This window comes from Diplotaxodon limnothrissa, linkage group LG6 (assembly GCF_057381915.1).
Source record: "Diplotaxodon limnothrissa isolate DT_005_m linkage group LG6, D_limnothrissa_male_GT1.1, whole genome shotgun sequence".
NCBI classification, from domain to species: Eukaryota; Metazoa; Chordata; class Actinopteri; order Cichliformes; family Cichlidae; genus Diplotaxodon; species Diplotaxodon limnothrissa.
In genome coordinates, this window is record NC_140601.1 from 42188231 (window position 1) to 42201158 (window position 12928).

The 12928-nt window shown below is 41.5% G+C and overlaps 1 protein-coding gene across 2 annotated transcripts in view; it reads right to left on the reverse strand.

The window, feature by feature from the left end:
- Nucleotides 1-12928, reverse strand: part of sorcs3a (sortilin related VPS10 domain containing receptor 3a) — a 267372-nt gene that overhangs the window by 109981 nt on the left and 144463 nt on the right. The gene's annotated exons all lie outside the window — the stretch shown is intronic.

A 12928-nucleotide genomic window follows, 5' to 3' on the forward strand; every position in this document is an offset into this window, starting at 1 on the left:
CTTAAATGAATGTCGTGTTTTTAATTCCGCTCCGGACTCGTGAATCTCAACCCAGCAGCAGCGGTAACGTTTGCACGTCCTCTCCCGTTAATGCGGCAGGTAAATAATCAACTAACAGTGCATATTATGTTAGCGCGATCTGCCTTATTACAAAACCTGCCATTACTGTGCATTCAGGTGACCATGATGAGAGAGACAGAGTCTGGCTCAGATGCTGCCAGTTCTCGCTGCAGTCTGCCGTAGCGTCTCCTTTCAGGCCAGGATAGACGAATGTCACCGAGCAGTGACTGAGTTTGTGGTCAAAGGCTTGCACCCATTTGCCACAGCAGGTGATTTTCAGTAAGTGAATGTGTTTAATTGTAGGCAGGGACATTACTGGATATTCTTGTGTAATTGCTACAGAATAATTTATGTTATACTTTGTTATTGCTACAGAAGAACATTAATTTTATTATTTTACATTTACATTTTTTTTCCTGGGGACCCTGTGACGCCCCATTGAAGAGCCGTAGGCTGGATCTCTTAAGCTCTCACTGTTGGGTTTGTAAGGCCATGTTACTCCTAAATTTGTCTCTTGTTCAAAGAGAAGGTATAAAACAAAGTTCTAAGCTAATCGACCTTAGTGTTCTCCTTTTTTAAAAAGAATCGATAAAGAATCGAATCGTTAAACAGAATCGAAAATGGAATTGTGAAAATCTTATCAATACCCATCCCTAAGTGGCATTATACTCAGCGTTTCTATTCCCCGTATGTCAGCAGAGTTGACTAAGCTATAGTAAAAAACCGTTCAGTGTAGATAACAATTATACAAATGTTGTGCATCTTGTTTGTTTGCCTTCATTTATGAACACAAAGCAATAACGTTATGAGCAAACAATCAAGTCTGGTGTAACAAACGTATTTTGAACTTTGAAAAATCAAAGAACTATTTAACCAAGAACGATCAGCAAAGAATACGCTGCACAGAGATTGTGGGGAATATACTTAATTTTATGGTTCCATTTTTGATGCATTTTACACCATTTCCAGTGAAGTACAAATTTACTAAAGTGACTTTATTTGAACAGAAACACACATGTGCCGGCTTGCTCGTTATTCTGAGAAATCCATGAACTGCAAAATCAGATTTTACTGACCCGTCTCTGAGGAAACCCTGCAACTTCAAATTAAACTTAAGTGCATGATCTATGATATAAGGAACTGTGACTGAGCAGCGCTTTCTCAGCATTGGCTTCAGTTGTAACAGAAAATTTGAATAAGAGAAACCAAGTAGTGAGACGTTATAAAGATTGGTGAGAGTTCAGCGGCGTCAAAGGACTCCATTGAACATATGCAGAAACACAGTGTTAGGTTTTGTATTGTTGATTGTCATTTATGCTTAGAAATATTTAACCATAGATGCTTAGAGGTGTATAATCAATTGTGTAGTGATAAGTTGTGTGATCTTTAACAGGCTACAGAGGCTTGGTGTGCATTCCACACCTACATCCTGGGAGCATGAGAGAGGTCATACCTTCTCTTATTGTTTTATGGTAGGATTAACGTAGTTACGTCTGTTTTAGTCTAAGTGCTTTTTGTGTATAAATGAACTGCTGGACTTCCTTACTGTGTTATCTAGGATGAGGGGGGGTCTACCCTCTTCCTGACCAAGGATGTTTGCTTGTGTGCTTTTATGACCCTTTGATCAGCAGTACCCCCCCCCCCCCCCCACACACACACACACACACACACACACACAGGCAAGGTACTCTGTGTGTGTATGTAGACATCACATGTTAATGAACCTATGCATATTCATGTAACCTCAATAAAAGGACAGTGGTACGGGAGAACGGACGAGAGCAACTGGGGTCAAGTGGAGGAACGGCACTCTGTCCGGTCTCTCCCGTGCACGAGTAACATGAAGAACTTTGCCTATTTGTGTCTTGCTTAGCAGTGTAATTATATTGTCTTCAACGTTCCAGCGGATGGGTTCAAGCTACAAACCTATCATTAATTGGTCCTTCGATGCCGGAGCCCTGGAATCGCATTCACCGAGGGGAGGAGGGACACGCTGAAAGACTGACGTCAGCCAGGAAGTTCCTGTGGATTCGCGGTTTGTCTTTTCTCCTCGATGAATGACGGTCGGCGGGATTCGGGCTGATATTACACTCTAAGCAACGGCAAGTAAGTTTAAAGAGGCCGACTCTATAACCGTGTCGTTGTGCAGTCTCCGCCACTGTGTGAGGCGTTGAGAAGTTCGCTGCTTTGTGGAGCGATAACTGGGTTTGTGTCCCGAAAAAGAGGTTTTGGTTAAATCGCCCAAGGGTCCCAAGCGTCCGGTGAGTGTCCGGTTTTGAAATCGCCCTGGGTGTGTGTCCCGAGCGTCCCTTCATTGGGTTTTGTCGCGCGAGTGGGTGAGCGCCCCACGACTGGGTCAGGGTCCCGAGCGGTCCGGTGTGAGTCCGGATTAGGCCTATTTTGTGTTGTTTTCGTTGTTGTCGTCGTCGCTGTTGTTGTTGTTGTGTGGGTGTGTGCGGAGCAGAACATGTGGTCTGTGACACCGACTGTTGTTGTTATCATGGGTTTCTAAGCAACCAAGAGTGAGTCGGAGGGAGACAGACGTTTGTGCTGGACTTTGCTCCTGGCAGCACAAAGTATTTATGTAATAAAGAGAGAGAGAGCGACGGCTCCACAGCTGCGTGGGTGCACGCGAATGCGGTCACGCGGGTTTCACGCGGACCTGAGCCGTGCGGTTAATCGCAGGCTTATAAATGGAAGAGATTAAGATGTTAAGAAGTTTTCAGAAAACACACCAGCCTTGAAGAGCGTGTGGAGAAGGCCAGCCCACATCAGCAGCTATGCTCCGGTGGGTGGCTGTCCCCCCACCCCTTGCTGACACAAAATGTTAACTCTTCAGCCTGTGTGCCAGACCATAGACGTAATTGAGGTGGATCGTTGTTAAAAGTAATCTACATTACGCTTGTGGTTGCTCAAATTCAGTACAATGACATATGAGGTGAAGTGATATAGGCAACTATTTAACCTAATGATGTGCATAGAGGCACTTGACCTGTGTGAAAGACTGTCGTCTTATTATGAACCATTGTTGAGATATACAGCACACCTGTGAAAACAACTAATATGCTGAACCCTGTATGAAACATCTAAAAGTACATGATGGAGAAGCTGTGTTGAATATGAAAGTGTAAGACTTCTGAGCTGATGAGCAAGCTACACGTTATCAGATCAAGAGCTGTCTGAGAACTACTCAAAGAGAGGGAAACAGAGCTATGAGTGTGCAGCGTTCCCGTGAGCAGTTTTCCTGCACCTTGACTTGTGTGTGTAGCATCAGCATCATGTTTTTGTTTATTTGTTTTGTTGGGTTAATAATAATTAAATAAACTGGTGATCATATTTATGGATCACCATGGCACATATCATCAGTCATGTGATTTATTTACGCAGATCACAAAGTGAGTGTGAATGTGTCTGACATCACAGTGTTTTTGTGCACTGTGCAAAAGTAATTGCCTTTGATTGTGAGTGAGAGCAGTGATTTTGCAGGTCGCCAGCTATTGTAAAAAAAAAAAAGAGTGAATAAGAGGGAGAATTTATATTGTAGGAAAAAAAATAATCATAGGAAAAAGGTTTTGTGTTGATCAACCAAAAAAAACAACTATAATTTCATTTTCTGCTTTTAAGAAAGGATTGTTCACACAAACACAGAGAGAGAGAGAGAGAGAGAGAGATGTGTGTTGATTAAGCAGCGATGATAATAATGAACATGTCTTAGTTTGTCACTTTCAGGTGAAAAGCAGACCTGAATCAATTTTCCACATGCAGCGGTCGGAAGAAAGTTATAGTTTAACATCATTGGAAACATTCAGGCCAAGTTTCTGGCTGACTTATTTACAGCGCCATGTGTCTCTCAACCTCACAAGCAAGTGCTCACTCCTCCCTGAAGAATGCAGCTCCAAAGAGCAATAACATGGCAGATAAAGACAGCAGCAAGTCCTGAGCAAAGAGTCCCAGCAAAGCAGCAGCAATGTGGACAGACAGCATCAAAGAAGAAGAGCAAACCCATCATCCTGACTGATCGGATGAATGGCACTGTGTCTACAACAAGCTGAAACTTCACTGTGCATGTGAAGAAAACGTTTGAGGAGAACTGAACAGTTGGAGTTTGACATTTGCCACCTGTGGAGTAAAATGGCAAGAAGAGACAGTGGGACACAGGACAAAGCTGAAGGATAACTGCCGGCTGTGGACTGTTAAAGTGGGAGAGGACAACAGAGTGAGATGACAATAGAGTGAGAGTGGTGAGAACACAAATTTTGTTATTTAATGTGGGAAATTAAAATTTGGGGTAAAAAAAAAAAACCTGGGAAAAGAAAACTGACTGCTTAAGTTGGAAAATTGAGACGGAGTCTGAAACATTGCGAAAATAGAAACATATAGAAAATCACACACACACAAGCAGAACATGCATTAACCCTACTAACAATTCCAAACACAAAATGACTCATGAAGACTCATAGCACATTAGTTAAGAAATGATTAAATAATAGCAGAGAAATGTGTAGGAAAGGCAGCTTTAAGAACATGCTCTGCTGGAGATGCAGCTCCACAGACATGCATTAGACCTGCCTAATAACACAAACACATGTAATGAAAATTAGCTTGTTATCTTTCATCAGTGTTAAAATAGTGTCAATTTAGCAGACACTTGTTATCAAATGCTGAATTTATCCTAAAGAAAAAAATTGACTCTCTAGGTTGCAGGACAACAATTTAACTTTTGTGGGAAAAAAGATTCTGGTTTGACTAACCAGTGATCAGACAATAAATTTAGTTGTTGATATAGTAAATTGGGAGAAGCTTCCTGCTTGATTGAGGCAGCATAAGTAATTTACTGTATGAGGGAAATTGTCTTTTGTGATACTATTTTAAACATGCATTTTTGTCGTCCTGTCATCCTAGTGGGTTAATAGCTGATATGCAAATTAGTTGATTGTTCTTAGATTAATGACAGGTGATTGAATTCTAGCATGAGTGAATGAGATGTGTTGGAGTTTGTTGTGTGTTGAGTAGAGACTCTAAAACACTGAGTTTCCTGCTTTGATGTGCGAGTGAATCCTGTATTTAGATACACAACTCTGAATACGTCAGAACAAACGTCTTTTGTGAAGTTCATGACAGCATGTCACATGTTTTATGATGAAGGGAAAAGGAAAATTGAATAAAATAGATCTGTGGCCTAAATGAGTGAAGAGCACAGACCTGGTAATTAAACTCATAGCTAATAAGACATTAGGCTTATGTTGTGTGTTGTGCAGCTGATGGTTGGTTTGGAGTGAATCTAGCTGATGATTTTTCTTTTGTTGTGAAGTTGAGCCTGCCGATTAGTATGATGGTATGATGAACCATGCTAATGGTATGATTTACCCTCCTGAGATGAGGAGTTTGTGTCATGACTTAACAAGGCCTTTTTATTTTGATACTTTCACAGTGCACTGAAAGTTTTGTTTGATAATCTCTGTTCTTTAAGCAGATCTGCACGTCGGGAATTAAAAGCGCTACACGTCGTCGAGAAAATTGTGCCAAGTGAGTTCTCCACATTTAAATGGGTTCTGGAGAAAGCCACTTATTGGGACAATTATTAAATGACAGTCCCAGTCCAAAAGGATTCAGCGATGTAATCCAAACTAAAGTTCTTCATTTTCTTTTGAAATGACGTCATTTTGCTGAGAGTGGAAACTAAATGCGACGATAGGTTCCACTATCAGCAAAGAAAGAAAGAATGAATGCATGAATGAGTGAGTGAAAGGAAAACAAACTGACTGACTGGTAAAAGCTGACAAAAGCTGACAAGACTTTACTGATGTAACACGACTGTGTGAAGTTGACCCCCGCCTGGCAGGGGTGCAGATGAGTCTGTGTGTGCTTCCCTTTACAGGAGCAGAAAGATGACAGCAACACTCGAGGTTGCGTGATGATTTAACATTTTAAATGCCATTTTCTGTGTCTGTGAATTTACTATGTGTGTGTCATTCACTAGCTTGTGTGCTCACAGAGATAACTGTGACAAAGTATGCATACGCCTGCGCAAGCGCTAACATTTGCATTTTCGTTTTTACAGCATTACGGTTCTTCATGTGTTTGATCATGTGATTTATAGGAATACTGGCTAATGTTTCTCTACTACAAGATTTCTGGGTTTATGTGTGAAGAAAACTGTAGTTACAGGCTATATGTTGATGGAGAAATTAATATAGTTTGAGACATACTGTGATGAGACCAGTGTTACTTTTTCCACAGCGAGTGTTAACTTTATGGTGTTTTATGGCACCTCTGGAATGTGGATGGCCGACGCCTGCCCACCAGGATGGTCAATGTGTATTGCTAATGTTTGTTTTTCTGAGACTGTGTTTAGAAGATTCAGCTGAAGCGGACAAGTGACATGAGTAAAACAAATAAGAGATTACGGTATTTATGGAATAGTTTATTATGGGCTCATTTGCTGGCCACTTTTGAACCCATAATAATAATAATATATGAGTGGAGTGACTTTGCTTAAGAGAAGTCACTGATTACATTAATGTTAACAGAGTACATGGGATAATCCATGTCTGAGGTGAATTAGGGTAATAGTTGTAGTTACTGATTTGAGAAAACCTGCACATGACACTTGTCTTGCTGATGTTGAATGCTTATTACTCTTATGATACAATTGTTTACAGGTATGAAGTTTGATTTCACTTCCAGATTTTGCTTTCCAGGCCATGATGGTGTGTATGCAGGCTCCTGGGAGAGCCAGGTGTTAAGCAAACTTAATATGCAACACACGCTAACATCTTTTATTGCAGGGTTACGGAGCTACTCCGGAGGAGATGCCCTGATGTTGCCTGGGACATGATCTAGCTAATCTTTTTCTTTAAGACAGGGATCCAGGTTTGGTGAGTTGACGCATGGGAATGTCCATGCGTCAAGAGGTGGAGTGCAAGGATTAACATTAAACAATGTTTACTATTATTGTTGCAGTGATTTGTGTGATTAGCCGTTTATTTACAAGTATTAAACCTATGCAAGTGGTGCATCCATGTTCAGATGAGGCTTTGATGGCCTATAAGTGAAGTTCACTGAACTAAAGAATGTGGTTTGATGATTGTTGACATGCTCTCCACATAGAAGTCTTTCTGAAATACAGGTGCAGCAGTGAGAAGCGAGAAACATTCCAGGCATAGCCCAGGCAGTGGTTGAGGTCAAAGGTCAAGCTGGTTGGGGCCCATCATGAGATCAGACCTTGGAGCCACAGCAAGGACCATGAAACTGCCTGCAAAATAGAGGAGAGGATCGTCCACAAGATGGGAGCTGAGGCCAGGAGAGAGGCTTCAGGAGGATCAGAGATCATCTTCAGCACAGCAGACATCACACAGAGAGCTGTGCTACTGAGCTTCCAGGAGATTTTAAATAAAATGAAAGATTCAATATTGACGCTGAGGAAGACAACTAAGGTGTACGACGTGCTCTGCCTTAAACCTTCAGCAGCGTTGGAACATGAAAACTCGTGGGATGAGGGGAGCGTGCCAAGCTCCATCGACAGCGCAGAAGGAGTTCGAGGATGACATCATGATTCTGTGAAAGCACAGGAACCAGAAGCTATGGTGGTGATGACAGCAGTTTCCTATGTGCATACGATGACACTCTGAAGGCTGCTGGGATCATAACAGCAGTAAGACAACGGAACCCTGCACCCTTTCCACAGAGGTGTTTCTCTGCAGAGCGTGGACAATTAAGGAGTCATAAATATCCCCCTCACAGGACGAAGGCTTGAATGAGGTGATGGGGGTTGGTGGAGGCCATAAAACTAGAGTGCTGAGAGGTCTGCAGCTTTGGAAATAGCTGAGACCCATGTTGACAAACAACAACACTAACTGGTATGTTTGAATGTTTATTCTACATACATTTGGACTCTGGTCCTATGGACAATGAAACAACTGGAAGAGACATTATGACGCCCTGCAGAACTCAAACCACTCTGCAGAGAGACATGTGATTTGCACACCCGGAGGAAGCATCACCAAGCTGAGATGTTTTTGAAAATGTTACTTTCTTAGTTTCACTATTAAATTAACAATTTCTTTGGTTGCTCGTAAGATGCAGTTTGCCATGAGATGAGCTCAATGAATGGGATAACTGCTAATACATTTATTAAACTGTGTAACTTTTACAGTAATTTAGGGTGATTTGACATATGCTGAGTATAAAAATGTTTGCATTGAAACTGTCTGACATGAGGTATTCTATGACTGGGAACTTTTCAAGCATAAAGGTCAAAAAGGGGGGAATGTTAGGTTTTGTATTGTTGATTGTCATTTATACTTAGAAATATTTAACCATAGATGCTTAGAGGTGTATAATCAATTGTGTAGTGATAAGTTGTGTGATCTTTAACAGGCTACAGAGGCTTGGTGTGCATTCCACACCTACATCCTGGGAGCATGAGAGAGGTCATACCTTCTCTTATTGTTTTATGGTAGGATTAACGTAGTTACGTCTGTTTTAGTCTAAGTGCTTTTTGTGTATAAATGAACTGCTGGACTTCCTTACTGTGTTATCTAGGATGAGGGGGGGTCTACCCTCTTCCTGACCAAGGATGTTTGCTTGTGTGCTTTTATGACCCTTTGATCAGCAGTACCCCCCCCCCCCCCCCCCCCCCCCCCCACACACACACACACACACACACACACACACACAGGCAAGGTACTCTTTGTGTGTATGTAGACATCACATGTTAATGAACCTATGCATATTCATGTAACCTCAATAAAAGGACAGTGGTACGGGAGAACGGACGAGAGCAACTGGGGTCAAGTGGAGGAACGGCACTCTGTCCGGTCTCTCCCGTGCACGAGTAACATGAAGAACTTTGCCTATTTGTGTCTTGCTTAGCAGTGTAATTATATTGTCTTCAACGTTACAGCGGATGGGTTCAAGCTACAAACCTATCACACAGCAACAACAACAGCAGAATCTATTAGCTGATCTTTTTACTGTAAAAGAGATTAAAGCTGCTGACTTATGATATTCCACTGATTCTCTGACAGTGTGAAGGACATAACGTGAAGTCGCCAACTATAGAAGAAAAACATGGCTAACAAAACTTGGTCAAAGCACGAAGAGAAGCCTGAAGGATGCTGACACTACACTCTTTGATCAGGTGAAACAAAAAGACATTTGAGAGTGAAGTTTGCTCTGGATGGATGGTCATGTAAAGCGATGACACTTAGCTCAAAAAGCTGGTTTTAGAGGAATGTTCCAACATGACGTGTTCCAAACAAACTGCAAAAATCACATACAGTAAATCAAATGCATTCCCCATGTCTCTGATTAAAAAGGGGAAAAATTAATTAGAAGACGCATTTTTGCTCCACTGAAGAACAGCTCAAAACAAACATATGACAGAAAAGTAAAACTGTCTGTTTATCCTTCCGTCCATCCATGTTCGCCCAGGAGGATCCCGAGCCTTTTGCAATTAGTTGATAAATTATTTAGTGTCATGATCCGTGGGAGTGTCTGGAGGTTTTCCATCTGTGGCCCTGGGTCCTTCCCTTTTGGGTGGGACCTCCAGCGCCTCACCTCTATTCCATCTGCAAGCAATCAGCACGAGAGCTACTTAATCCTGTGCAACCTGTTTTTCCTCGCCAGTTTGTTACTCTCTCAATGGCGAGCTGTTGCATTCCCTGGTTCAATGTCAAAGGGATATTCTCCGTCTCCCTCTCTCCCTTCCTGCCTGCCCTCTGACCTTCTCATTACACCTCAGGGCTCCTGAGGAAGCGTCCACGGACCTCCCCTCCTCAGTGCTTACTAACTTGGACGTGTAAAAACCCCTCTGACCTCTTACCTCTCCTGCAACCTGACTTGCTAGGACCATCCCTCTCAGTCCCAGTCACCGATCCTCCGTGGCTATTATTTACTTAAGACTTTGTCCGCTTCGTATACAAATATCCTTGTCAATAGTTACTTTGCGTGTGTTTGGTGTCTGCATTTGGGTCCTTTCTTTGGGTGAACCTCTGGTTCATGACATCTAGTTATTAGCCTTTATTTTGATAAATATTGATTTATCTTAAACAAATAATAAACCTGCTGCTCCTGATGAGCAAACTCTGCTTAGCTGGAGGTTCAAGCGTGGTTCTAACACACTTAGAGAATATGTATTCAATCAAAAAATCTCATTTCACTTTATTGGTAGATCAGTTTCCACATCTCCTTTAATAAGCTATGGGACAGTAACTCTAATTTTAGAAACAAACAGCATCACACTTGGGGGCAAAACAAACAAAGACCATACTATACTATACTTGAAATTAAAATGTTGAGGTTTTGGATTATTATGTAATCAGCTGGGGGAGTATTTGTTCACTTTCTCTTTATGTTACTGTCATGTATTGGAGTGTAAACTAAATACAGGCTTAAGAAACTGAGAACAAACCTCTCATTTGAGTTGATGAAATCCAAAGTACAAAAGGTCCACAACAGAAAGGAAATGAAAGCCAAAACTCCAAGAAGATGATACCAACACAAAGACGGAGACTCGGAGGAAGGGCTGGACTATTTATTCACACATGAGGTAATCAGGGAAGCAGAAGCAGGAGGGACAGAAGACACATGTGAGAGCAATCAAAGTGCACAGGACACAGGAAACGATGAACTACCAAAACAAAACGGGAAATGAATAGCAAACAGAGGAATCACAGGAGGAAATGCAAAGCAAAATTTAACAAGAACTAAGAAACATGTGAAAACCAAAGTCTAACAACAACTTAACTAAATACAAAGAAACCATAAAGACACCAAACAGAGAGTGCCTAAAATTAAAGCGGATGTAAAATTTACTTTAGATTGTCACAATCTGGGTGGAGACCTGTTAGTTGAGTGTAAGTTTCACTACAATCTAACTACAACTCTAGAAGGAGCAGTGATTCTCGTGGACTGTGGAGGGAGAGATGGATGCAGATTATCTCATTGATCCTAGAAAAGGCCCAAGCCAGCGATCGTGACACTCATACATATAACAGATGTTTTATATTAAAGATATAAAAGGACAGATTTGGTAATTAAATTTCCACCTAATTCAAAATCATCCAAGGCTAAAGTCAGCTTGGCTGGTTAGTTTGAAGTTATTCAACCATTTCATTTAATCACCTTTTTTTATTTTTACTTTTTTGTTAGTTCTACTTCAGCTTGACATTGAGTCCCGCAGCGTGCTTTAGAAAGATTAGTTGTTGAGCGGCCTGGTGCAGCCACCACCTTCCTGCACCAAGTCCCGTCCTACAGGACGATCGTTTTGGCTCTCAGGTCAGCGTCACTGACCTTAATGGCAGCTGTTTCCTGTGCACAATCTTGGAGCTCTGTGTGAAGAAGCTGTGCTGAGCTACATACTGTGTGACAAAGCTCAGTGAAGGTGACACCATGATGAAGACTCGAGTGGGAAATGAGAATCATTACAGGCTGAGACTCATTTTTAGGCACAGCCAGCTCTCCTACTGGGGCTGTTTCCTGATTGAGGTTCAGCCCAAAATACGACCAAAATAGTTTTTCTTGTTCTCTAAAAACCTCCATAATGAATTTACCGTTTCATGATATAAATTCCTTATATTCAAAACAGTATGGCCACGTTCACCATGTGGCTGTGGCTAATGGAAGACAGTTTTCATATACCTATTTCATATGGTTTGCTTGTACAATGATAGGCACACTTTTTGTTTTTCATGACTGCGATCTAGCTAGCTACTCAAGATACATGAAAAGTGTGAGAAACACAATATACTTTAGCATCATAAATACACATTTTTAAATGGTAAATGACCAACTTTGCAGATGTAGATCCCAGACTTCACCCGACTATTTGATTAGTTCATATGGTAGTTATGTTGTCTTGGAAACAGATGCTGATGCTGAATGAGAGACACTGAGGCAAAAACACTTGATGTGGGACTCTAACCAACAGGTGGCGTCGCTCTGCTGCTCGTTATAGAATTGGATTGATTATTTTCATAAAGAAAATAAAGATATACGGAGCCCCCGCAGGGGACATGAGAAGAAAAAAAATTAAGACTGACTTTTGCGAGATCTCGCAAAAGTTTTAGCCGCATTCTTTGGCCTTCGACCTCCCGTTAGCTTGAAGCTAACGGGAGGTCGAAGGCCAAAGGCCGAAGAAGACCTACTACAGCCGGGAGGAACACTGCTTTCCCGGCACATCGTGCCTCGACCTCCCGGTCGGCTTCGAGCCGGTGTCCAAAGAATGCGGCTAAAAGTTTTGCGATATCTCGCAAAAGTTTTGCGAGATCCCGAGTTTGCTTTGCAAGATTTCGCAAAAGTCAGTCTTAATTTTTTTTTTCTCCCATGTCCCCTGCGGGGCTCCGTAAAGATAGAACATTTTTATTATCATAATTAAAAATTACTTGTTTGTTAGTTTTCTTACAAGCGCTTTCAGCAAATATGAATTTGCTGTCACACACACTTCACAACCCGAGCCTTTACAGTGATTTGGGGGGTAGTGTAAAACAGATGACAAAGGATGTCTGTGCTTGTATTGATTGTGGCGCATGTTACATGAAGGGTTAGTTAGTAATGGGGAGAATTTAACAATTCAGTTCAACAAAAGTTGAGAGTGGAGATTTTTTTAGCACCGTTATTGCTACCACTGAAGAGCTTTCATGCAAAACAATCAATATGTTTAACTTACAATTTAACCAAGGGGATTGTGACAATATTAAAGGATGGATATAGAAATAGAGGGTTTGTAATAATAGTGTGTCTCAAAGAAAGGCCTCACACTTAATTCTAGCTAAATAATTTTAAATTACATTCATCGGGTGAGTAAAAGCCATCAGGTAATTAGCTAAATTGAAAAACCTACAGTATGGTATGTGAGCAGCACAAA